We start from the raw sequence: 26,944 nt of genomic DNA on the forward strand, positions 1-26,944 counted from the left end.
TCTGCGTATCAGAGGAAGGTGGCATCTGGGGCCCTAAGGAGTTGCAGGGTCCTCGTTGACAGCAGCTTTAGTTTTGGAGAAAATCAGCCATGATTGCAAATTTCACACTGGGCACGATGCAGATGGCCAGGGCGAGTGGCCTCAAACTGACCCCATTTTCCATGGGGAAAATGAAGTCATGTCCCCAGGGTCTGGGTGTCAGATGAAAGGTGGCCTTTGGGGCTCTAACAACTTCCAAGCTCCTTGTTGCCGGCAGCTTTAGTTGTGGAGGAATCCAGCAAAGGGTAAAAATTTCTCACTGGGCACTGTGCTGTTGGCCAGGGCAAATGGCTGCAAATGGAAGCCATTTCCCATGGGGAAAATGAAGTCCTTTCCCCAGGGTCTGCGTATCAGATGAAAGGTGGCATCTGGGGCCCTAAGGAGTTCCGGGGTCCTCGTTGCCAGCAGCTTTAGTTTTGGAGAAAATCAGCCAAGTTTCCAAATTTCACACCGGGAACGATGCAGATGGGCAGGGCGAAAGGCCTCAAACTGACCCCATTTTCCCTGGGGAAAATGAAGTCATGTCCCCAGTGTCTGGGTGTCAGATGAAAGGTGGCCTTTGGGGCTCTAAGGACTTGCAAGCTCCTAGTTGCCGGCAGCTTTAGTTGTGGAGGAATCCAGCAAAGTTTGCAAATTTCTCACTGGGCACTGCCCTGTTGGCCAGGGCAAATGGCTACAAAGAGAGGTCATTTTGCATGGGAAAAAGAAGTCCTTTCCCCAGGGTCTGGGTGTCAGATGAAATGTGGCCTTTGGGGCTCCAAGGACTTCCAGGGTCCTCCTTGCCAGCCGCTTTACTTTTGGAGAAAATCCGCCAAGGTTGCAAATTTCACACCGGGAACGATGCAGATGGCCAGAGCGAGTGGCCTCATACTGATCCGATTTTCCATCTGGACAATGAAGTCATGCCCCCAGGGTCTGGGTGTGTGATGAAAGGTGGACTTTGGGGCTCTAAGGACTTCCGGGGTCCTCGTTGCCAGCAGCTTTAGTTTTGGAGAAAATCAGCCAAGTTTGCAAATTTCACACCGGGAACGATGCAGATGGCCTGGGTGATTGGCCTCAAACTGACCCCATTTTCCATGGGGAAAATGAAGTCATGTCCCCAGGGTCTGGGTGTCAGAGGAAAGGTGGCCTTTGGGGCTCGAAGGACTTGCAAGCTCCTTGTTGCCAACAGCGTTAGTCCTGCAGAAATCCAGCAAAGTGTAAAAATTTCTCACTGGGCACTGCCCTGTTGGCCAGGGCAAATGGCTGCAAATTGAGGCCATTTCCCATGGGGAAAATGAAGTCATTGGCCCAGGGTCTGCGTATCAGATGAAGGGTGGCATCTGGGGCCCTAAGGAGTTCAGGGTCCTCGTTGCCTGCAGCTTTAGTTTTGGAGAAAATCAGCCAAGTTTGCAAATTTCCCACCGGGAACGATGCAGATGGCCAGGGCGAGTGGCCTCAAACTGACCCCAATTTCCCTGGGGAAAATGAAGTCATGTCCCCAGGGTCTGGGTTTCAGATGAAAGCTGGCCTTTGGAGCTCTAAGGACTTGTAAGCTCCTAGTTGCCGGCAGCTTTAGTTGTGGAGGAGAATCCAGCAAAGTGAAAAAATTTCTCACTGCGCACTGCCCTGTTGGCCAGGGCAAATGGCTGCAAATGGAGGCCATTTTGCAGGGGAAAAAGAAGTCCTTTCCCCAGGGTCTGGGTGTCAGATGAAATGTGGCCTTTGGGGCTCTAAGGACTTCCGGGGTCATCGTTGCCAGCAGCTTTACTTTTGGGAAAATCAGCCAAGTTTAGAAATTTCACACCGGGAACGATGCAGATGGCCAGAGCGAGTGGCCTCAAACTGACCTCATTTTCCATGGGGAAAAGAAGTCATGTCCCCAAGGTCTGGGTGTCAGATGAAAGGTGGCCTTTGGGGCTCTAAGGACTTGCAAGCTCCTAGTTGCCGGCAGCTTTAGTTGTGGAGGAATCCAGCAAAGTTTGCAAATTTCTCACTGGGCACTGCCCTGTTGGCCAGGGCAAATGGCTACAAAGAGAGGTCATTTTGCATGGGAAAAAGAAGTCCTTTCCCCAGGGTCTGGGTGTCAGATGAAATGTGGCCTTTGGGGCTCCAAGGACTTCCAGGGTCCTCCTTGCCAGCCGCTTTACTTTTGGAGAAAATCCGCCAAGGTTGCAAATTTCACACCGGGAACGATGCAGATGGCCAGAGCGAGTGGCCTCATACTGATCCGATTTTCCATCTGGACAATGAAGTCATGCCCCCAGGGTCTGGGTGTGTGATGAAAGGTGGACTTTGGGGCTCTAAGGACTTCCGGGGTCCTCGTTGCCAGCAGCTTTAGTTTTGGAGAAAATCAGCCAAGTTTGCAAATTTCACACCGGGAACGATACAGATGGCCTGGGTGATTGGCCTCAAACTGACCCCATTTTCCATGGGGAAAAGAAGTCATGTCCCCAAGGTCTGGGTGTCAGATGAAAGTTGGACTTTAGGGCTCTAAGGACTTGCAAGCTCCTTGTTGCCAACAGCGTTAGTCCTGCAGAAATCCAGCAAAGTGTAAAAATTTCTCACTGGGCACTGCCCTGTTGGCCAGGGCAAATGGCTGCAAATTGAGGCCATTTCCCATGGGGAAAATGAAGTCATTGGCCCAGGGTCTGCGTATCAGATGAAGGGTGGCATCTGGGGCCCTAAGGAGTTCAGGGTCCTCGTTGCCTGCAGCTTTAGTTTTGGAGAAAATCAGCCAAGTTTGCAAATTTCCCACCGGGAACGATGCAGATGGCCAGGGCGAGTGGCCTCAAACTGACCCCAATTTCCCTGGGGAAAATGAAGTCATGTCCCCAGGGTCTGGGTTTCAGATGAAAGCTGGCCTTTGGAGCTCTAAGGACTTGTAAGCTCCTAGTTGCCGGCAGCTTTAGTTGTGGAGGAGAATCCAGCAAAGTGAAAAAATTTCTCACTGGGCACTGCCCTGTTGGCCAGGGCAAATGGCTGCAAATGGAGGCCATTTTGCAGGGGAAAAAGAAGTCCTTTCCCCAGGGTCTGGGTGTCAGATGAAATGTGGCCTTTGGGGCTCCAGGGACTTCCGGGGTCATCGTTGCCAGCAGCTTTACTTTTGGGAAAATCAGCCAAGTTTAGAAATTTCACACCGGGAACGATGCAGATGGCCAGAGCGAGTGGCCTCAAACTGACCTCATTTTCCATGGGGAAAAGAAGTCATGTCCCCAAGGTCTGGGTGTCAGATGAAAGGTGGCCTTTGGAGCTCTAAGGACTTGCAAGCTCCTAGTTGCTGGCACCTTTAGTTGGGGAGGAATCCAGCAAAGTTTGCAAATTTCTCACTGGGCACTGCCCTGTTGGCCTGGGGAAATGGCTGCAAAGAGAGGTTACTATGCATGGGAAAAAGAAGTCCTTTCCCCAGGGTCTTGGTGTCAGATGAAAGGTGGCCATGGGGCTCCGAGGACTTGCAGGGTCCTCGTTCCCAGCAGCTTTACTTTTGGAAAAATCCAGCAAAGTTTGAAAATTTCACACCGGGCACGATGCAGATGGCCAGGGCGAGTTGCCTCAAACTGACCCCAATTTCCATGGGGAAAATGAAGTCATGTCCCCAGGGTCTGGGTGTCAGATGAAAGCTGGCCTTTGGAGCTCTAAGGACTTGTAAGCTCCTAGTTGCCGGCAGCTTTAGTTGTGGAGGAGAATCCAGCAAAGTGTAAAAATTTCTCACTGCGCACTGCCCTGTTGGCCAGGGCAAATGGCTGCAAATGGAGGCCATTTTGCAGGGGAAAAAGAAGTCCTTTCCCCAGGGTCTGGGTGTCCGATGAAAGGTGGCCTTTGGGGCTCCAGGGACTTGCAGGGTACTACTTATTGGCAGCTTTAGATTTGGAGAAATGCAGCAAAGATTGCAAATTTCTTGCTGGGCACCACCCTATTGGTCAGGGCGAGAGGCCAGAAATGGAGGCCATTTTCCATGGGGAAAATGAAGTCATTGGCCCAGGGTCTGCGTATCAGATGAAAGGTGGCATCTGGGGCCCTAAGGAGTTGCAGGTTCCTCGTTGCCTGCAGCTTTAGTTTTGGAGAAAATCAGCCATGATTGCAAATTTCACACCGGGAACGATGCAGATGGACAGGGCGAGCGGCCTCAAACTGAGACCATTTTCCATGGGGAAAATGAAGTCATGTCCCCAGGGTCTGGGTGTGAGATAAAAGGTGGCCTTTGGGGCTCTAAGGACTTGCAAGCTCCTAGTTGCCAACAGCGTTAATTGTGCAGGAATCCAGTAATGTTAAAAAAATTCTCACTGGGCACTGCCCTGTTGGCCAGGGCAAATGGCTACAAAGAGAGGCCATTTTGCATGGGAAAAAGAAGTCCTTTCCCCAGGGTCTGGGTGTCAGATGAAAGGTCGCCATGGGGCTCTATGGATTCCCAGGGTCCTCGTTGCCAGCAGCTTTACTTTTGGGAAAATCAGCCAAGTTTGCAAATTTCCCACCGGGCACGATTCAGATGGCCAGGGCGAGTGGCCTCAAACTGACCCCATTTTCCATGGGGAAAATGAAGTCATGTCCCCAGGGTCTGGGTGTGAGATAAAAGGTGGCCTTTGGGGCTCTAAGGACTTGTAAGCTCCTAGTTGCCGGCAGCTTTAGTTGTGGAGGAATCCAGCAAAGTGAAAAAATTTCTAACTGGGCACTGCCCTGTTGGCCAGGGCAAATGGCTGCAAATGGAGGCCATTTTGCATGGGAAAAAGAAGTCCTTTCCCCAGGGTCTGGGTGTCAGATGAAATGTGGCCTTTGGGGCTCTAAGGACTTCCAGGGTCTTCGTTGCCAGCAGCATTACTTTTGGAGAAAATCAGCCATGTTTGCAAATTTCACACCGGGAACGATGCAGATGGCCTGGGTGATTGGCCTCAAACTGACCCCATTTTCCATGGGGAAAAGAAGTCATGTCCCCAAGGTCTGGGTGTCAGATGAAAGTTGGACTTTAGGGCTCTAAGGACTTGCAAGCTCCTTGTTGCTGGCAGCTTTAGTTGTGGAGGAATCCAGCAAAGTTTGCAAATTTCTCACTGGGCACTGCCCTGTTGGCCAGGGCAAATGGCTACAAAGAGAGGTCATTTTGCATGGGAAAAAGAAGTCCTTTCCCCAGGGTCTGGGTGTCCGATGAAAGGTGGCCCTTGGGGCTGTAAGGACTTCCAGGGTCCTCCTTGCCAGCAGCTTTGATTTTGGAGAAAATCAGCCATGATTGCAAATTTCACACCGGGAACGATGCAGATTTTTCCATGGGAAAAATGTCCTTTCCTCAGGGTCTCAGTACTATGTTCAAGGTGGCCTTTGAGGCTCTAAGTACTTACAGGATCCTAGTTGCTCCCAGCTTTACTTTTGGAAAAATCCAGCAAAGATTTGGTAATTCTAGCTTGGCTCCCCACGTTCTGCCAGGGTGAGTGGCTGCAAAGAGAGGCCATTTTGCAGGGGAAAAAGAAGTCCTTTCCCCAGGGTCTGGGTGTCCGATGAAAGGTGGCCTTTGGGGCTGTAAGGACTTCCAGGGTCCTTGTTGCCAGCAGCTTTATTTTGGAGAAAATCAGCCAAGTTTCCAAATTTCACACCGGGCACGATGCAGATGGCCAGGGCGAGTGGCCTGAAACTGACCCTAGTTTCCCTGGGGAAAATGAAGTCATGTCCCCAGGGTCTGGGTGTGAGATAAAAGGTGGCCCTTTGGGCTCTAAGGACTTGCAAGCTCCTAGTTGCCAGCAGCTTTAGTTGTGGAGGAGAATCCAGCAAAGTGTAAAAATTTCTCACTGCGCACTGCCCTGTTGGCCAGGGCAAATGGCTGCAAATGGAGGCCATTTTGCAGGGGAAAAAGAAGTCCTTTCCCCAGGGTCTGGGTGTCCGATGAAAGGTGGCCTTTGGGGCTCTAAGGACTTGCAGGGTACTACTTACTGGCAGATTTAGATTTGGAGAAATCCAGCAAAGATTGCAAATTTCTTGCTGGGCACCACCCTATTGGTCAGGGCGAGAGGCCAGAAATGGAGGCCATTTTCCATGGGGAAAATGAAGTCATTGGCCCAGGGTCTGCGTATCAGATGAAAGGTGGCATCTGGGGCCCTAAGGAGTTGCAGGTTCCTCGTTGCCAGCAGCTTTAGTTTTGGAGAAAATCAGCCATGACTGCAAATTTCCCACCGGGAACGATGCAGATGGCCAGAGCGAGTGGCCTCATACTGATCCGATTTTCCATCCGGACAATGAAGTCATGCCCCCAGGGTCTGGGTGTCAGATGAAAGGTGGACTTTAGGGCTCTAAGGACTTGCAAGCTCCTTGTTGCTGGTAGCTTTAGTTGTGGAGGAATCCAGCAAAGTTTGCAAATTTCTCACTGGGCACTGCCCTGTTGGCCAGGGCAAATGGCTGCAAAGAGAGGTTATTATGCATGGGAAAAAGAAGTCCTTTCCCCAGGGTCTGGGTGTCAGATGAAAGGTGGCCTTTGGGGCTGTAAGGACTTCCAGGGTCCTTGTTGCCAGCAGCTTTACTTTTGGAGAAAATCAGCCAAGTTTGCAAATTTCACACCGGGCACGATGCAGATGGCCTGGGTGATTGGCCTCAAACTGACCCCATTTTCCATGGGGAAAAGAAGTCATGTCCCCAAGGTCTTGGTGTCAGATGAAAGGTGGACTTTAGGGCTCTAAGGACTTGCAAGCTCCTTGTTGCCAGAAGCTTTAGTTTTGGAGGAATGCAGCAAAGTTTACAAATTTCTCAGTGGGCACTGCCCTGTTGGCCTTGGCAAATGGCTGCAAAGAGAGATTATGCATGGGAAAAAGAAGTCCTTTCCCCAGGGTCTGGGTGTCCGATGAAAGGTGGCCTTTGGGGCTCTAAGGACTTGCAGGGTACTACTTATTGGCAGAGTTCGTTTCGGAAAAATCCAGCAAAGGTTACAAATTTCTTGCTAGGCACCACCCTATTGGTCAGGGCGAGAGGCCAGAAATGGAGGCCATTTTCCATGGGGAAAATGAAGTCATTGGCCCAGGGTCTGCGTATCAGAGGAAGGTGGCATCTGGGGCCCTAAGGAGTTGCAGGGTCCTCGTTGACAGCAGCTTTAGTTTTGGAGAAAATCAGCCATGATTGCAAATTTCACACTGGGCACGATGCAGATGGCCAGGGCGAGTGGCCTCAAACTGACCCCATTTTCCATGGGGAAAATGAAGTCATGTCCCCAGGGTCTGGGTGTCAGATGAAAGGTGGCCTTTGGGGCTCTAACAACTTCCAAGCTCCTTGTTGCCGGCAGCTTTAGTTGTGGAGGAATCCAGCAAAGGGTAAAAATTTCTCACTGGGCACTGTGCTGTTGGCCAGGGCAAATGGCTGCAAATGGAAGCCATTTCCCATGGGGAAAATGAAGTCCTTTCCCCAGGGTCTGCGTATCAGATGAAAGGTGGCATCTGGGGCCCTAAGGAGTTCCGGGGTCCTCGTTGCCAGCAGCTTTAGTTTTGGAGAAAATCAGCCAAGTTTCCAAATTTCACACCGGGAACGATGCAGATGGGCAGGGCGAAAGGCCTCAAACTGACCCCATTTTCCCTGGGGAAAATGAAGTCATGTCCCCAGTGTCTGGGTGTCAGATGAAAGGTGGCCTTTGGGGCTCTAAGGACTTGCAAGCTCCTAGTTGCCGGCAGCTTTAGTTGTGGAGGAATCCAGCAAAGTTTGCAAATTTCTCACTGGGCACTGCCCTGTTGGCCAGGGCAAATGGCTACAAAGAGAGGTCATTTTGCATGGGAAAAAGAAGTCCTTTCCCCAGGGTCTGGGTGTCAGATGAAATGTGGCCTTTGGGGCTCCAAGGACTTCCAGGGTCCTCCTTGCCAGCCGCTTTACTTTTGGAGAAAATCCGCCAAGGTTGCAAATTTCACACCGGGAACGATGCAGATGGCCAGAGCGAGTGGCCTCATACTGATCCGATTTTCCATCTGGACAATGAAGTCATGCCCCCAGGGTCTGGGTGTGTGATGAAAGGTGGACTTTGGGGCTCTAAGGACTTCCGGGGTCCTCGTTGCCAGCAGCTTTAGTTTTGGAGAAAATCAGCCAAGTTTGCAAATTTCACACCAGGAACGATGCAGATGGCCTGGGTGATTGGCCTCAAACTGACCCCATTTTCCATGGGGAAAATGAAGTCATGTCCCCAGGGTCTGGGTGTCAGAGGAAAGGTGGCCTTTGGGGCTCGAAGGACTTGCAAGCTCCTTGTTGCCAACAGCGTTAGTCCTGCAGAAATCCAGCAAAGTGTAAAAATTTCTCACTGGGCACTGCCCTGTTGGCCAGGGCAAATGGCTGCAAATTGAGGCCATTTCCCATGGGGAAAATGAAGTCATTGGCCCAGGGTCTGCGTATCAGATGAAGGGTGGCATCTGGGGCCCTAAGGAGTTCAGGGTCCTCGTTGCCTGCAGCTTTAGTTTTGGAGAAAATCAGCCAAGTTTGCAAATTTCCCACCGGGAACGATGCAGATGGCCAGGGCGAGTGGCCTCAAACTGACCCCAATTTCCCTGGGGAAAATGAAGTCATGTCCCCAGGGTCTGGGTTTCAGATGAAAGCTGGCCTTTGGAGCTCTAAGGACTTGTAAGCTCCTAGTTGCCGGCAGCTTTAGTTGTGGAGGAGAATCCAGCAAAGTGAAAAAATTTCTCACTGCGCACTGCCCTGTTGGCCAGGGCAAATGGCTGCAAATGGAGGCCATTTTGCAGGGGAAAAAGAAGTCCTTTCCCCAGGGTCTGGGTGTCAGATGAAATGTGGCCTTTGGGGCTCTAAGGACTTCCGGGGTCATCGTTGCCAGCAGCTTTACTTTTGGGAAAATCAGCCAAGTTTAGAAATTTCACACCGGGAACGATGCAGATGGCCAGAGCGAGTGGCCTCAAACTGACCTCATTTTCCATGGGGAAAAGAAGTCATGTCCCCAAGGTCTGGGTGTCAGATGAAAGGTGGCCTTTGGGGCTCTAAGGACTTGCAAGCTCCTAGTTGCCGGCAGCTTTAGTTGTGGAGGAATCCAGCAAAGTTTGCAAATTTCTCACTGGGCACTGCCCTGTTGGCCAGGGCAAATGGCTACAAAGAGAGGTCATTTTGCATGGGAAAAAGAAGTCCTTTCCCCAGGGTCTGGGTGTCAGATGAAATGTGGCCTTTGGGGCTCCAAGGACTTCCAGGGTCCTCCTTGCCAGCCGCTTTACTTTTGGAGAAAATCCGCCAAGGTTGCAAATTTCACACCGGGAACGATGCAGATGGCCAGAGCGAGTGGCCTCATACTGATCCGATTTTCCATCTGGACAATGAAGTCATGCCCCCAGGGTCTGGGTGTGTGATGAAAGGTGGACTTTGGGGCTCTAAGGACTTCCGGGGTCCTCGTTGCCAGCAGCTTTAGTTTTGGAGAAAATCAGCCAAGTTTGCAAATTTCACACCGGGAACGATACAGATGGCCTGGGTGATTGGCCTCAAACTGACCCCATTTTCCATGGGGAAAAGAAGTCATGTCCCCAAGGTCTGGGTGTCAGATGAAAGTTGGACTTTAGGGCTCTAAGGACTTGCAAGCTCCTTGTTGCCAACAGCGTTAGTCCTGCAGAAATCCAGCAAAGTGTAAAAATTTCTCACTGGGCACTGCCCTGTTGGCCAGGGCAAATGGCTGCAAATTGAGGCCATTTCCCATGGGGAAAATGAAGTCATTGGCCCAGGGTCTGCGTATCAGATGAAGGGTGGCATCTGGGGCCCTAAGGAGTTCAGGGTCCTCGTTGCCTGCAGCTTTAGTTTTGGAGAAAATCAGCCAAGTTTGCAAATTTCCCACCGGGAACGATGCAGATGGCCAGGGCGAGTGGCCTCAAACTGACCCCAATTTCCCTGGGGAAAATGAAGTCATGTCCCCAGGGTCTGGGTTTCAGATGAAAGCTGGCCTTTGGAGCTCTAAGGACTTGTAAGCTCCTAGTTGCCGGCAGCTTTAGTTGTGGAGGAGAATCCAGCAAAGTGAAAAAATTTCTCACTGGGCACTGCCCTGTTGGCCAGGGCAAATGGCTGCAAATGGAGGCCATTTTGCAGGGGAAAAAGAAGTCCTTTCCCCAGGGTCTGGGTGTCAGATGAAATGTGGCCTTTGGGGCTCCAGGGACTTCCGGGGTCATCGTTGCCAGCAGCTTTACTTTTGGGAAAATCAGCCAAGTTTAGAAATTTCACACCGGGAACGATGCAGATGGCCAGAGCGAGTGGCCTCAAACTGACCTCATTTTCCATGGGGAAAAGAAGTCATGTCCCCAAGGTCTGGGTGTCAGATGAAAGGTGGCCTTTGGAGCTCTAAGGACTTGCAAGCTCCTAGTTGCTGGCACCTTTAGTTGGGGAGGAATCCAGCAAAGTTTGCAAATTTCTCACTGGGCACTGCCCTGTTGGCCTGGGGAAATGGCTGCAAAGAGAGGTTACTATGCATGGGAAAAAGAAGTCCTTTCCCCAGGGTCTTGGTGTCAGATGAAAGGTGGCCATGGGGCTCCGAGGACTTGCAGGGTCCTCGTTCCCAGCACCTTTACTTTTGGAAAAATCCAGCAAAGTTTGCAAATTTCACACCGGGCACGATGCAGATGGCCAGGGCGAGTTGCCTCAAACTGACCCCAATTTCCATGGGGAAAATGAAGTCATGTCCCCAGGGTCTGGGTGTCAGATGAAAGCTGGCCTTTGGAGCTCTAAGGACTTGTAAGCTCCTAGTTGCCGGCAGCTTTAGTTGTGGAGGAGAATCCAGCAAAGTGTAAAAATTTCTCACTGCGCACTGCCCTGTTGGCCAGGGCAAATGGCTGCAAATGGAGGCCATTTTGCAGGGGAAAAAGAAGTCCTTTCCCCAGGGTCTGGGTGTCCGATGAAAGGTGGCCTTTGGGGCTCCAGGGACTTGCAGGGTCCTACTTATTGGCAGCTTTAGATTTGGAGAAATGCAGCAAAGATTGCAAATTTCTTGCTGGGCACCACCCTATTGGTCAGGGCGAGAGGCCAGAAATGGAGGCCATTTTCCATGGGGAAAATGAAGTCATTGGCCCAGGGTCTGCGTATCAGATGAAAGGTGGCATCTGGGGCCCTAAGGAGTTGCAGGTTCCTCGTTGCCAGCAGCTTTAGTTTTGGAGAAAATCAGCCATGATTGCAAATTTCACACCGGGAACGATGCAGATGGACAGGGCGAGCGGCCTCAAACTGAGACCATTTTCCATGGGGAAAATGAAGTCATGTCCCCAGGGTCTGGGTGTGAGATAAAAGGTGGCCTTTGGGGCTCTAAGGACTTGCAAGCTCCTAGTTGCCAACAGCGTTAATTGTGCAGGAATCCAGTAATGTTAAAAAAATTCTCACTGGGCACTGCCCTGTTGGCCAGGGCAAATGGCTACAAAGAGAGGCCATTTTGCATGGGAAAAAGAAGTCCTTTCCCCAGGGTCTGGGTGTCAGATGAAAGGTGGCCATGGGGCTCTATGGATTCCCAGGGTCCTCGTTGCCAGCAGCTTTACTTTTGGGAAAATCAGCCAAGTTTGCAAATTTCCCACCGGGCACGATTCAGATGGCCAGGGCGAGTGGCCTCAAACTGACCCCATTTTCCATGGGGAAAATGAAGTCATGTCCCCAGGGTCTGGGTGTGAGATAAAAGGTGGCCTTTGGGGCTCTAAGGACTTGTAAGCTCCTAGTTGCCGGCAGCTTTAGTTGTGGAGGAATCCAGCAAAGTGAAAAAATTTCTAACTGGGCACTGCCCTGTTGGCCAGGGCAAATGGCTGCAAATGGAGGCCATTTTGCATGGGAAAAAGAAGTCCTTTCCCCAGGGTCTGGGTGTCCGATGAAAGGTGGCCCTTGGGGCTGTAAGGACTTCCAGGGTCCTCCTTGCCAGCAGCTTTGATTTTGGAGAAAATCAGCCATGATTGCAAATTTCACACCGGGAACGATGCAGATTTTTCCATGGGAAAAATGTCCTTTCCTCAGGGTCTCAGTACTATGTTCAAGGTGGCCTTTGAGGCTCTAAGTACTTACAGGATCCTAGTTGCTCCCAGCTTTACTTTTGGAAAAATCCAGCAAAGATTTGGTAATTCTAGCTTGGCTCCCCACGTTCTGCCAGGGTGAGTGGCTGCAAAGAGAGGCCATTTTGCAGGGGAAAAAGAAGTCCTTTCCCCAGGGTCTGGGTGTCCGATGAAAGGTGGCCTTTGGGGCTGTAAGGACTTCCAGGGTCCTTGTTGCCAGCAGCTTTATTTTGGAGAAAATCAGCCAAGTTTCCAAATTTCACACCGGGCACGATGCAGATGGCCAGGGCGAGTGGCCTGAAACTGACCCTAGTTTCCCTGGGGAAAATGAAGTCATGTCCCCAGGGTCTGGGTGTGAGATAAAAGGTGGCCCTTTGGGCTCTAAGGACTTGCAAGCTCCTAGTTGCCAGCAGCTTTAGTTGTGGAGGAGAATCCAGCAAAGTGTAAAAATTTCTCACTGCGCACTGCCCTGTTGGCCAGGGCAAATGGCTGCAAATGGAGGCCATTTTGCAGGGGAAAAAGAAGTCCTTTCCCCAGGGTCTGGGTGTCCGATGAAAGGTGGCCTTTGGGGCTCTAAGGACTTGCAGGGTACTACTTACTGGCAGATTTAGATTTGGAGAAATCCAGCAAAGATTGCAAATTTCTTGCTGGTAACCACCCTATTGGTCTGGGCGAGAGGCCAGAAATGGAGGCCATTTTCCATGGGGAAAATGAAGTCATTGGCCCAGGGTCTGCGTATCAGATGAAAGGTGGCATCTGGGGCCCTAAGGAGTTGCAGGTTCCTCGTTGCCAGCAGCTTTAGTTTTGGAGAAAATCAGCCATGACTGCAAATTTCCCACCGGGAACGATGCAGATGGCCAGAGCGAGTGGCCTCATACTGATCCGATTTTCCATCCGGACAATGAAGTCATGCCCCCAGGGTCTGGGTGTCAGATGAAAGGTGGACTTTAGGGCTCTAAGGACTTGCAAGCTCCTTGTTGCTGGTAGCTTTAGTTGTGGAGGAATCCAGCAAAGTTTGCAAATTTCTCACTGGGCACTGCCCTGTTGGCCAGGGCAAATGGCTGCAAAGAGAGGTTATTATGCATGGGAAAAAGAAGTCCTTTCCCCAGGGACTGGGTGTCAGATGAAAGGTGGCCTTTGGGGCTGTAAGGACTTCCAGGGTCCTTGTTGCCAGCAGCTTTACTTTTGGAGAAAATCAGCCAAGTTTGCAAATTTCACACCGGGCACGATGCAGATGGCCTGGGTGATTGGCCTCAAACTGACCCCATTTTCCATGGGGAAAAGAAGTCATGTCCCCAAGGTCTGGGTGTCAGATGAAAGGTGGACTTTAGGGCTCTAAGGACTTGCAAGCTCCTTGTTGCCAGAAGCTTTAGTTTTGGAGGAATGCAGCAAAGTTTACAAATTTCTCAGTGGGCACTGCCCTGTTGGCCTTGGCAAATGGCTGCAAAGAGAGATTATGCATGGGAAAAAGAAGTCCTTTCCCCAGGGTCTGGGTGTCCGATGAAAGGTGGCCTTTGGGGCTCTAAGGACTTGCAGGGTACTACTTATTGGCAGAGTTCGTTTCGGAAAAATCCAGCAAAGGTTACAAATTTCTTGCTAGGCACCACCCTATTGGTCAGGGCGAGAGGCCAGAAATGGAGGCCATTTTCCATGGGGAAAATGAAGTCATTGGCCCAGGGTCTGCGTATCAGATGAAAGGTGGCATCTGGGGCCCTAAGGAGTTGCAGGGTCCTCGTTGCCAGCAGCTTTAGTTTTGGAGAAAATCAGCCATGACTGCAAATTTCCCACCGGGAACGATGCAGATGGCCAGAGCGAGTGGCCTCATACTGATCCGATTTTCCATCCAGACAATGAAGTCATGCCCCCAGGGTCTGGGTGTCAGATGAAAGGTGGACTTTAGGGCTCTAAGGACTTGCAAGCTCCTTGTTGCTGGTAGCTTTAGTTGTGGAGGAATCCAGCAAAGTTTGCAAATTTCTCACTGGGCACTGCCCTGTTGGCCAGGGCAAATGGCTGCAAAGAGAGGTTATTATGCATGGGAAAAAGAAGTCCTTTCCCCAGGGTCTGGGTGTCCGATGAAAGGTGGCCTTTGGGGCTGTAAGGACTTCCAGGGTCCTTGTTGCCAGCAGCTTTACTTTTGGAGAAAATCAGCCAAGTTTGCAAATTTCACACCGGGCACGATGCAGATGGCCTGGGTGATTGGCCTCAAACTGACCCCATTTTCCATGGGGAAAAGAAGTCATGTCCCCAAGGTCTTGGTGTCAGATGAAAGGTGGACTTTAGGGCTCTAAGGACTTGCAAGCTCCTTGTTGCCAGAAGCTTTAGTTTTGGAGGAATGCAGCAAAGTTTACAAATTTCTCAGTGGGCACTGCCCTGTTGGCCTTGGCAAATGGCTGCAAAGAGAGATTATGCATGGGAAAAAGAAGTCCTTTCCCCAGGGTCTGGGTGTCCGATGAAAGGTGGCCTTTGGGGCTCTAAGGACTTGCAGGGTACTACTTATTGGCAGAGTTCGTTTCGGAAAAATCCAGCAAAGGTTACAAATTTCTTGCTAGGCACCACCCTATTGGTCAGGGCGAGAGGCCAGAAATGGAGGCCATTTTCCATGGGGAAAATGAAGTCATTGGCCCAGGGTCTGCGTATCAGATGAAAGGTGGCATCTGGGGCCCTAAGGAGTTCCGGGGTCCTCGTTGCCAGCAGCTTTAGTTTTGGAGAAAATCAGCCAAGTTTCCAAATTTCACACCGGGAACGATGCAGATGGGCAGGGCGAAAGGCCTCAAACTGACCCCATTTTCCCTGGGGAAAATGAAGTCATGTCCCCAGTGTCTGGGTGTCAGATGAAAGGTGGCCTTTGGGGCTCTAAGGACTTGCAAGCTCCTAGTTGCCCGCAGCTTTAGTTGTGGAGGAATCCAGCAAAGTTTGCAAATTTCTCACTGGGCACTGCCCTGTTGGCCAGGGCAAATGGCTACAAAGAGAGGTCATTTTGCATGGGAAAAAGAAGTCCTTTCCCCAGGGTCTGGGTGTCAGATGAAATGTGGCCTTTGGGGCTCCAAGGACTTCCAGGGTCCTCCTTGCCAGCCGCTTTACTTTTGGAGAAAATCCGCCAAGGTTGCAAATTTCACACCGGGAACGATGCAGATGGCCAGAGCGAGTGGCCTTATACTGATCCGATTTTCCATCTGGACAATGAAGTCATGCCCCCAGGGTCTGGGTGTGTGATGAAAGGTGGACTTTGGGGCTCTAAGGACTTCCGGGGTCCTCGTTGCCAGCAGCTTTAGTTTTGGAGAAAATCAGCCAAGTTTGCAAATTTCACACCGGGAACAATGCAGATGGCCTGGGTGATTGGCCTCAAACTGACCCCATTTTCCATGGGGAAAATGAAGTCATGTCCCCAGGGTCTGGGTGTCAGAGGAAAGGTGGCCTTTGGGGCTCGAAGGACTTGCAAGCTCCTTGTTGCCAACAGCGTTAGTCCTGCAGAAATCCAGCAAAGTGTAAAAATTTCTCACTGGGCACTGCCCTGTTGGCCAGGGCAAATGGCTGCAAATTGAGGCCATTTCCCATGGGGAAAATGAAGTCATTGGCCCAGGGTCTGCGTATCAGATGAAGGGTGGCATCTGGGGCCCTAAGGAGTTCAGGGTCCTCGTTGCCTGCAGCTTTAGTTTTGGAGAAAATCAGCCAAGTTTGCAAATTTCCCACCGGGAACGATGCAGATGGCCAGGGCGAGTGGCCTCAAACTGACCCCAATTTCCCTGGGGAAAATGAAGTCATGTCCCCAGGGTCTGGGTTTCAGATGAAAGCTGGCCTTTGGAGCTCTAAGGACTTGTAAGCTCCTAGTTGCCGGCAGCTTTAGTTGTGGAGGAGAATCCAGCAAAGTGAAAAAATTTCTCACTGGGCACTGCCCTGTTGGCCAGGGCAAATGGCTGCAAATGGAGGCCATTTTGCAGGGGAAAAAGAAGTCCTTTCCCCAGGGTCTGGGTGTCAGATGAAATGTGGCCTTTGGGGCTCCAGGGACTTCCGGGGTCATCGTTGCCAGCAGCTTTACTTTTGGGAAAATCAGCCAAGTTTAGAAATTTCACACCGGGAACGATGCAGATGGCCAGAGCGAGTGGCCTCAAACTGACCTCATTTTCCATGGGGAAAAGAAGTCATGTCCCCAAGGTCTGGGTGTCAGATGAAAGGTGGCCTTTGGAGCTCTAAGGACTTGCAAGCTCCTAGTTGCTGGCACCTTTAGTTGGGGAGGAATCCAGCAAAGTTTGCAAATTTCTCACTGGGCACTGCCCTGTTGGCCTGGGGAAATGGCTGCAAAGAGAGGTTACTATGCATGGGAAAAAGAAGTCCTTTCCCCAGGGTCTTGGTGTCAGATGAAAGGTGGCCATGGGGCTCCGAGGACTTGCAGGGTCCTCGTTCCCAGCACCTTTACTTTTGGAAAAATCCAGCAAAGTTTGCAAATTTCACACCGGGCACGATGCAGATGGCCAGGGCGAGTTGCCTCAAACTGACCCCAATTTCCATGGGGAAAATGAAGTCATGTCCCCAGGGTCTGGGTGTCAGATGAAAGCTGGCCTTTGGAGCTCTAAGGACTTGTAAGCTCCTAGTTGCCGGCAGCTTTAGTTGTGGAGGAGAATCCAGCAAAGTGTAAAAATTTCTCACTGCGCACTGCCCTGTTGGCCAGGGCAAATGGCTGCAAATGGAGGCCATTTTGCAGGGGAAAAAGAAGTCCTTTCCCCAGGGTCTGGGTGTCCGATGAAAGGTGGCCTTTGGGGCTCCAGGGACTTGCAGGGTCCTACTTATTGGCAGCTTTAGATTTGGAGAAATCCAGCAAAGATTGCAAATTTCTTGCTGGGCACCACCCTATTGGTCAGGGCGAGAGGCCAGAAATGGAGGCCATTTTCCATGGGGAAAATGAAGTCCTTTCCCCAGGGTCTGCGTATCAGATGAAAGGTGGCATCTGGGGCCCTAAGGAGTTGCAGGTTCCTCGTTGCCAGCAGCTTTAGTTTTGGAGAAAATCAGCCATGATTGCAAATTTCACACCGGGAACGATGCAGATGGACAGGGCGAGCGGCCTCAAACTGAGACCATTTTCCATGGGGAAAATGAAGTCATGTCCCCAGGGTCTGGGTGTGAGATAAAAGGTGGCCTTTGGGGCTCTAAGGACTTGCAAGCTCCTAGTTGCCAACAGCGTTAATTGTGCAGGAATCCAGTAATGTTAAAAAAATTCTCACTGGGCACTGCCCTGTTGGCCAGGGCAAATGGCTACAAAGAGAGGCCATTTTGCATGGGAAAAAGAAGTCCTTTCCCCAGGGTCTGGGTGTCAGATGAAAGGTGGCCATGGGGCTCTATGGATTCCCAGGGTCCTCGTTGCCAGCAGCTTTACTTTTGGGAAAATCAGCCAAGTTTGCAAATTTCCCACCGGACACGATTCAGATGGCCAGGGCGAGTGGCCTCAAACTGACCCCATTTTCCATGGGGAAAAGAAGTCATGTCCCCAAGGTCTGGGTGTCAGATGAAAGGTGGACTTTAGGGCTCTAAGGACTTGTAAGCTCCTAGTTGCCGGCAGCTTTAGTTGTGGAGGAGAATCCAGCAAAGTTTGCAAATTTCTCTGGGCATGGGCACTGCCCTGTTGGCTAGGGCAAATGGCTGCAAAGAGAGGTTATTATGCATGGGAAAAAGAAGTCCTTTCCCCAGGGTCTGGGTGTCCGATGAAAGGTGGCCTTTGGGGCTGTAAGGACTTCTAGGGTCCTTGTTGCCAGCAGCTTTACTTTTGGAGAAAATCAGCCAAGGTTGCAAATTTCCCACCGGGAACGATGCAGATGGACAGGGCGAGCGGCCTCAATCTGAGACCATTTTCCATTGGGAAAATGAAGTCATGTCCCCAGGGTCTGGGTGTGAGATAAAAGGTGGCCTTTGGGGCTCTAAGGACTTGTAAGCTCCTAGTTGCCGGCAGCTTTAGTTGTGGAGGAATCCAGCAAAGTGAAAAAATTTCTAACTGGGCACTGCCCTGTTGGCCAGGGCAAATGGCTGCAAATGGAGGCCATTTTGCATGGGAAAAAGAAGTCCTTTCCCCAGGGTCTGGGTGTCAGATGAAATGTGGCCTTTGGGGCTCTATGGACTTCCAGGGTCTTCGTTGCCAGCAGCATTACTTTTGGAGAAAATCAGCCATGTTTGCAAATTTCACACCGGGAACGATACAGATGGCCTGGGTGATTGGCCTCAAACTGACCCCATTTTCCATGGGGAAAAGAAGTCATGTCCCCAAGGTCTGGGTGTCAGATGAAAGTTGGACTTTAGGGCTCTAAGGACTTGCAAGCTCCTTGTTGCTGGCAGCTTTAGTTTTGGAGGAATCCAGAAAAGTTTGCAAATTTCTCACTGGGCACTGCCCTGTTGGCCAGGGCAAATGGCTGCAAATGGAGGCTATTTTGCATGGGAAAAAGAAGTCCTTTCCCCCGGGTCTGGGTGTCCGATGAAAGGTGGCCTTTGGGGCTCTAAGGACTTCCAGGGTCCTTGTTGCCAGCAGCTTTACTTTTGGAGAAAATCAGCCAAGGTTTCAAATTTCACACTGGGAACGATGCAGATGGACAGGGCGAGCGGCCTCAATCTGAGACCATTTTCCATGGGGAAAATGAAGTCATGTCCCCAGGGTCTGGGTGTAAGATAAAAGGTGGCCTTTGGGGCTCGAAGGACTTGCAAGCTCCTTGTTGCTGGCAGCTTTAGTTTTGGAGGAATCCAGAAAAGTCTGCAAATTTCTCACTGGGAACTGCCCTGTTGGCCAGGGCAAATGGCTGCAAATGGAGGCTATTTTGCATGGGAAAAAGAAGTCCTTTCCCCCGGGTCTGGGTGTCCGATGAAAGGTGGCCTTTGGGGCTGTAAGGACTTCCAGGGTCCTTGTTGCCAGCAGCTTTACTTTTGGAGAAAATCAGCCAAGTGTGCAAATTTCACACCGGGCACGATGCAGATGGCCAGGGCGAGTGGCCTCAAACTGACCCCAATTTCCCTGGGGAAAATGAAGTCAAGTCCCCAGGGTCTGGGTGTGAGATAAAAGGTGGCCTTTGGGGCTCTAAGGACTTGCATGCTCCTAGTTGCCGGCAGCTTTAGTTGTGGAGGAATCCAGCAAAGTGGAAAAATTTCTCACTGCGCACTGCCCTGTTGGCCAGGGCAAATGGCTACAAAGAGAGGCCATTTTACAGGGGAAAAAGAAGTCCTTTCCCCAGGGTCTGGGTGTCCGATGAAAGGTGGCCTTTGGGGCTCCAAGGACTTCCAGGGTCCTCGTTGCCAGCAGCATTACTTTTGGAGACAATCAGCCAAGTTTGCAAATTTCACACTGGGAACGATGCAGATGGCCTGGGTGATTGGCCTCAAACTGACCCCATTTTCCATGGGGAAAAGAAGTCATGTCCCCAAGGTCTGGGTGTCTGATGAAAGTTGGACTTTAGGGCTCTAAGGATTTGCAAGCTCCTAGTTGCTGGCAGCTTTAGTTTTGGAGGAATCCAGCAAAGTTTGCAAATTTCTCACTGGGCACTGCCCTGTTGGCCAGGGCAAATGGCTGCAAATGGAGGCCATTTTGCAGGGGAAAAAGAAGTCCTTTCCCCAGGGTCTGGGTGTCCGATGAAAGGTGGCCTTTGGGGCTCTAAGGACTTGCAGGGTACTACTTATTGGCAGCTTTAGATTTGGAGAAATGCAGCAAAGATTGCAAATTTCTTGCTGGGCACCACCCTATTGGTCAGGGCGAGAGCCCAGAAATGGAGGCCATTTTCCATGGGGAAAATGAAGTCCTTTCCCCAGGGTCTGTGTATCAGATGAAAGGTGGCATCTGGGGCCCTAAGGAGTTGCAGGGTCCTCGTTGCCAGCAGCTTTAGTTTTGGAGAAAATCAGCCATGATTGCAAATTTCACACCGGGAACGATGCAGATGGCCTGGGTGATTGGCCTCAAACTGACCTCAATTTCCATGGGGAAAATGAAGTCATGTCCCCAGGGTCTGGGTGCTAGAGGAAAGGTGGCCTTTGGAGCTCGAAGGACTTGCAAGCTCCTTGTTGCTGGTAGCTTTAGTTGTGGAGGAATCCAGCAAAGTTTGCAAATTTCTCACTGGGCACTGCCCTGTTGGCCAGGGCAAATGGCTGCAAAGAGAGGTGATTATGCATGGGAAAAAGAAGTCCTTTCCCCAGGGTCTGGGTGTCAGATGAAATGTGGCCTTTGGGGCTGTAAGGACTTCCAGGGTCCTTGTTGCCAGCAGCTTTACTTTTGGAGAAAATCAGCCAAGTTTTCAAATTTCACACTGGGAACGATGCAGATGGACAGGGCGAGCGGCCTCAATCTGAGACCATTTTCCATGGGGAAAATGAAGTCATGTCCCCAGGGTCTGGGTGTGAGATAAAAGGTGGCCTTTGGGGCTCTAAGGACTTGTAAGCTCCTAGTTGCCGGCAGCTTTAGTTGTGGAGGAATCCAGCAAAGTGTAAAAATTTCTAACTGGGCACTGCCCTGTTGGCCAGGGCAAATGGCTGCAAATGGAGGCCATTTTGCATGGGAAAAAGAAGTCCTTTCCCCAGGGTCTGGGTGTCAGATGAAATGTGGCCTTTGGGGCTCCAAGGACTTCCAGGGTCCTCGTTGCCAGCAGCATTACTTTTGGAGAAAATCAGCCATGTTTGCAAATTTCACACCGGGAACGATGCAGATGGCCTGGGTGATTGGCCTCAAACTGACCCCATTTTCCATGGGGAAAAGAAGTCATGTCCCCAAGGTCTGGGTGTCAGATGAAAGTTGGGCTTTAGGGCTCTAAGGACTTGCAAGCTCCTTGTTGCTGGCAGCTTTAGTTTTGGAGGAATCCAGAAAAGTTTGCAAATTTCTCACTGGGCACTGCCCTGTTGGCTAGGGCAAATGGCTGCAAAGAGAGGTTATTATGCATGGGAAAAAGAAGTCCTTTCCCCAGGGTCTGGGTGTCCGATGAAAGGTGGCCTTTGGGGCTCTAAGGACTTGCAGGGTACTACTTATTGGCAGAGTTCGTTTCGGAAAAATCCAGCAAAGGTTACAAATTTCTTGCTAGGCACCACCCTATTGGTCAGGGCGAGAGGCCAGAAATGGAGGCCATTTTCCATGGGGAAAATGAAGTCATTGGCCCAGGGTCTGCGTATCAGAGGAAGGTGGCATCTGGGGCCCTAAGGAGTTGCAGGGTCCTCGTTGCCAGCAGCTTTAGTTTTGGAGAAAATCAGCCATGATTGCAAATTTCACACTGGGCACGATGCAGATGGCCAGGGCGAGTGGCCTCAAACTGACCCCATTTTCCATGGGGAAAATGAAGTCATGTCCCCAGGGTCTGGGTGTCAGATGAAAGGTGGCCTTTGGGGCTCTAACAACTTCCAAGCTCCTTGTTGCCGGCAGCTTTAGTTGTGGAGGAATCCAGCAAAGGGTAAAAATTTCTCACTGGGCACTGTGCTGTTGGCCAGGGCAAATGGCTGCAAATGGAAGCCATTTCCCATGGGGAAAATGAAGTCCTTTCCCCAGGGTCTGCGTATCAGATGAAAGGTGGCATCTGGGGCCCTAAGGAGTTCCGGGGTCCTCGTTGCCAGCAGCTTTAGTTTTGGAGAAAATCAGCCAAGTTTCCAAATTTCACACCGGGAACGATGCAGATGGGCAGGGCGAAAGGCCTCAAACTGACCCCATTTTCCCTGGGGAAAATGAAGTCATGTCCCCAGTGTCTGGGTGTCAGATGAAAGGTGGCCTTTGGGGCTCTAAGGACTTGCAAGCTCCTAGTTGCCGGCAGCTTTAGTTGTGGAGGAATCCAGCAAAGTTTGCAAATTTCTCACTGGGCACTGCCCTGTTGGCCAGGGCAAATGGCTACAAAGAGAGGTCATTTTGCATGGGAAAAAGAAGTCCTTTCCCCAGGGTCTGGGTGTCAGATGAAATGTGGCCTTTGGGGCTCCAAGGACTTCCAGGGTCCTCCTTGCCAGCCGCTTTACTTTTGGAGAAAATCCGCCAAGGTTGCAAATTTCACACCGGGAACGATGCAGATGGCCAGAGCGAGTGGCCTCATACTGATCCGATTTTCCATCTGGACAATGAAGTCATGCCCCCAGGGTCTGGGTGTGTGATGAAAGGTGGACTTTGGGGCTCTAAGGACTTCCGGGGTCCTCGTTGCCAGCAGCTTTAGTTTTGGAGAAAATCAGCCAAGTTTGCAAATTTCACACCGGGAACGATGCAGATGGCCTGGGTGATTGGCCTCAAACTGACCCCATTTTCCATGGGGAAAATGAAGTCATGTCCCCAGGGTCTGGGTGTCAGAGGAAAGGTGGCCTTTGGGGCTCGAAGGACTTGCAAGCTCCTTGTTGCCAACAGCGTTAGTCCTGCAGAAATCCAGCAAAGTGTAAAAATTTCTCACTGGGCACTGCCCTGTTGGCCAGGGCAAATGGCTGCAAATTGAGGCCATTTCCCATGGGGAAAATGAAGTCATTGGCCCAGGGTCTGCGTATCAGATGAAGGGTGGCATCTGGGGCCCTAAGGAGTTCAGGGTCCTCGTTGCCTGCAGCTTTAGTTTTGGAGAAAATCAGCCAAGTTTGCAAATTTCCCACCGGGAACGATGCAGATGGCCAGGGCGAGTGGCCTCAAACTGACCCCAATTTCCCTGGGGAAAATGAAGTCATGTCCCCAGGGTCTGGGTTTCAGATGAAAGCTGGCCTTTGGAGCTCTAAGGACTTGTAAGCTCCTAGTTGCCGGCAGCTTTAGTTGTGGAGGAGAATCCAGCAAAGTGAAAAAATTTCTCACTGGGCACTGCCCTGTTGGCCAGGGCAAATGGCTGCAAATGGAGGCCATTTTGCAGGGGAAAAAGAAGTCCTTTCCCCAGGGTCTGGGTGTCAGATGAAATGTGGCCTTTGGGGCTCCAGGGACTTCCGGGGTCATCGTTGCCAGCAGCTTTACTTTTGGGAAAATCAGCCAAGTTTAGAAATTTCACACCGGGAACGATGCAGATGGCCAGAGCGAGTGGCCTCAAACTGACCTCATTTTCCATGGGGAAAAGAAGTCATGTCCCCAAGGTCTGGGTGTCAGATGAAAGGTGGCCTTTGGAGCTCTAAGGACTTGCAAGCTCCTAGTTGCTGGCACCTTTAGTTGGGGAGGAATCCAGCAAAGTTTGCAAATTTCTCACTGGGCACTGCCCTGTTGGCCTGGGGAAATGGCTGCAAAGAGAGGTTACTATGCATGGGAAAAAGAAGTCCTTTCCCCAGGGTCTTGGTGTCAGATGAAAGGTGGCCATGGGGCTCCGAGGACTTGCAGGGTCCTCGTTCCCAGCACCTTTACTTTTGGAAAAATCCAGCAAAGTTTGCAAATTTCACACCGGGCACGATGCAGATGGCCAGGGCGAGTTGCCTCAAACTGACCCCAATTTCCATGGGGAAAATGAAGTCATGTCCCCAGGGTCTGGGTGTCAGATGAAAGCTGGCCTTTGGAGCTCTAAGGACTTGTAAGCTCCTAGTTGCCGGCAGCTTTAGTTGTGGAGGAGAATCCAGCAAAGTGTAAAAATTTCTCACTGCGCACTGCCCTGTTGGCCAGGGCAAATGGCTGCAAATGGAGGCCATTTTGCAGGGGAAAAAGAAGTCCTTTCCCCAGGGTCTGGGTGTCCGATGAAAGGTGGCCTTTGGGGCTCCAGGGACTTGCAGGGTCCTACTTATTGGCAGCTTTAGATTTGGAGAAATCCAGCAAAGATTGCAAATTTCTTGCTGGGCACCACCCTATTGGTCAGGGCGAGAGGCCAGAAATGGAGGCCATTTTCCATGGGGAAAATGAAGTCATTGGCCCAGGGTCTGCGTATCAGATGAAAGGTGGCATCTGGGGCCCTAAGGAGTTGCAGGTTCCTCGTTGCCAGCAGCTTTAGTTTTGGAGAAAATCAGCCATGATTGCAAATTTCACACCGGGAACGATGCAGATGGACAGGGCGAGCGGCCTCAAACTGAGACCATTTTCCATGGGGAAAATGAAGTCATGTCCCCAGGGTCTGGGTGTGAGATAAAAGGTGGCCTTTGGGGCTCTAAGGACTTGCAAGCTCCTAGTTGCCAACAGCGTTAATTGTGCAGGAATCCAGTAATGTTAAAAAATTTCTCACTGGGCACTGCCCTGTTGGCCAGGGCAAATGGCTACAAAGAGAGGCCATTTTGCATGGGAAAAAGAAGTCCTTTCCCCAGGGTCTGGGTGTCAGATGAAAGGTGGCCATGGGGCTCTATGGATTCCCAGGGTCCTCGTTGCCAGCAGCTTTACTTTTGGGAAAATCAGCCAAGTTTGCAAATTTCCCACCGGGCACGATTCAGATGGCCAGGGCGAGTGGCCTCAAACTGACCCCATTTTCCATGGGGAAAAGAAGTCATGTCCCCAAGGTCTGGGTGTCAGATGAAAGGTGGACTTTAGGGCTCTAAGGACTTGTAAGCTCCTAGTTGCCGGCAGCTTTAGTTGTGGAGGAGAATCCAGCAAAGTTTGCAAATTTCTCTGGGCATGGGCACTGCCCTGTTGGCTAGGGCAAATGGCTGCAAAGAGAGGTTATTATGCATGGGAAAAAGAAGTCCTTTCCCCAGGGTCTGGGTGTCCGATGAAAGGTGGCCTTTGGGGCTGTAAGGACTTCTAGGGTCCTTGTTGCCAGCAGCTTTACTTTTGGAGAAAATCAGCCAAGGTTGCAAATTTCCCACCGGGAACGATGCAGATGGACAGGGCGAGCGGCCTCAATCTGAGACCATTTTCCATGGGGAAAATGAAGTCATGTCCCCAGGGTCTGGGTGTGAGATAAAAGGTGGCCTTTGGGGCTCTAAGGACTTGTAAGCTCCTAGTTGCCGGCAGCTTTAGTTGTGGAGGAATCCAGCAAAGTGAAAAAATTTCTAACTGGGCACTGCCCTGTTGGCCAGGGCAAATGGCTGCAAATGGAGGCCATTTTGCATGGGAAAAAGTAGTCCTTTCCCCAGGGTCTGGGTGTCAGATGAAATGTGGCCTTTGGGGCTCTAAGGACTTCCAGGGTCTTCGTTGCCAGCAGCATTACTTTTGGAGAAAATCAGCCATGTTTGCAAATTTCACACCGGGAACGATACAGATGGCCTGGGTGATTGGCCTCAAACTGACCCCATTTTCCATGGGGAAAAGAAGTCATGTCCCCAAGGTCTGGGTGTCAGATGAAAGTTGGACTTTAGGGCTCTAAGGACTTGCAAGCTCCTTGTTGCTGGCAGCTTTAGTTTTGGAGGAATCCAGAAAAGTTTGCAAATTTCTCACTGGGCACTGCCCTGTTGGCCAGGGCAAATGGCTGCAAAGAGAGGTGATTATGCATGGGAAAAAGAAGTCCTTTCCCCCGGGTCTGGGTGTCCGATGAAAGGTGGCCTTTGGGGCTCTAAGGACTTCCAGGGTCCTTGTTGCCAGCAGCTTTACTTTTGGAGAAAATCAGCCAAGGTTTCAAATTTCACACTGGGAACGATGCAGATGGACAGGGCGAGCGGCCTCAATCTGAGACCATTTTCCATGGGGAAAATGAAGTCATGTCCCCAGGGTCTGGGTGTAAGATAAAAGGTGGCCTTTGGGGCTCGAAGGACTTGCAAGCTCCTTGTTGCTGGCAGCTTTAGTTTTGGAGGAATCCAGAAAAGTCTGCAAATTTCTCACTGGGAACTGCCCTGTTGGCCAGGGCAAATGGCTGCAAATGGAGGCTATTTTGCATGGGAAAAAGAAGTCCTTTCCCCCGGGTCTGGGTGTCCGATGAAAGGTGGCCTTTGGGGCTGTAAGGACTTCCAGGGTCCTTGTTGCCAGCAGCTTTACTTTTGGAGAAAATCAGCCAAGTTTGCAAATTTCACACCGGGCACGATGCAGATGGCCAGGGCGAGTGGCCTCAAACTGACCCCAATTTCCCTGGGGAAAATGAAGTCAAGTCCCCAGGGTCTGGGTGTGAGATAAAAGGTGGCCTTTGGGGCTCTAAGGACTTGCATGCTCCTAGTTGCCGGCAGCTTTAGTTGTGGAGGAATCCAGCAAAGTGGAAAAATTTCTCACTGCGCACTGCCCTGTTGGCCAGGGCAAATGGCTACAAAGAGAGGCCATTTTGCATGGGAAAAAGAAGTCCTTTCCCAAGGGTCTGGGTGTCAGATGAAATGTGGCCTTTGGGGCTCCAAGGACTTCCAGGGTCCTCGTTGCCAGCAGCATTACTTTTGGAGACAATCAGCCAAGGTTGCAAATTTCACACTGGGAACGATGCAGATGGCCTGGGTGATTGGCCTCAAACTGACCCCATTTTCCATGGGGAAAAGAAGTCATGTCCCCAAGGTCTGGGTGTCTGATGAAAGTTGGACTTTAGGGCTCTAAGGATTTGCAAGCTCCTAGTTGCTGGCAGCTTTAGTTTTGGAGGAATCCAGCAAAGTTTGCAAATTTCTCACTGGGCACTGCCCTGTTGGCCAGGGCAAATGGCTGCAAATGGAGGCCATTTTGCAGGGGAAAAAGAAGTCCTTTCCCCAGGGTCTGGGTGTCCGATGAAAGGTGGCCTTTGGGGCTCTAAGGACTTGCAGGGTACTACTTATTGGCAGCTTTAGATTTGGAGAAATGCAGCAAAGATTGCAAATTTCTTGCTGGGCACCACCCTATTGGTCAGGGCGAGAGGCCAGAAATGGAGGCCATTTTCCATGGGGAAAATGAAGTCCTTTCCCCAGGGTCTGTGTATCAGATGAAAGGTGGCATCTGGGGCCCTAAGGAGTTGCAGGGTCCTCGTTGACAGCAGCTTTAGTTTTGGAGAAAATCAGCCATGATTGCAAATTTCACACCGGGAACGATGCAGATGGCCTGGGTGATTGGCCTCAAACTGACCTCAATTTCCCTGGGGAAAATGAAGTCATGTCCCCAGGGTCTGGGTGCTAGATGAAAGGTGGCCTTTGGAGCTCGAAGGACTTGCAAGCTCCTTGTTGCTGGTAGCTTTAGTTGTGGAGGAATCCAGCAAAGTTTGCAAATTTCTCACTGGGCACTGCCCTGTTGGCCAGGGCAAATGGCTGCAAAGAGAGGT

Source organism: Agelaius tricolor, unplaced genomic scaffold, assembly GCF_023055355.1.
Source record: "Agelaius tricolor isolate 1412-34295 unplaced genomic scaffold, bAgeTri1.0.p SCAF_20, whole genome shotgun sequence".
Classification (NCBI taxonomy): domain Eukaryota; kingdom Metazoa; phylum Chordata; class Aves; order Passeriformes; family Icteridae; genus Agelaius; species Agelaius tricolor.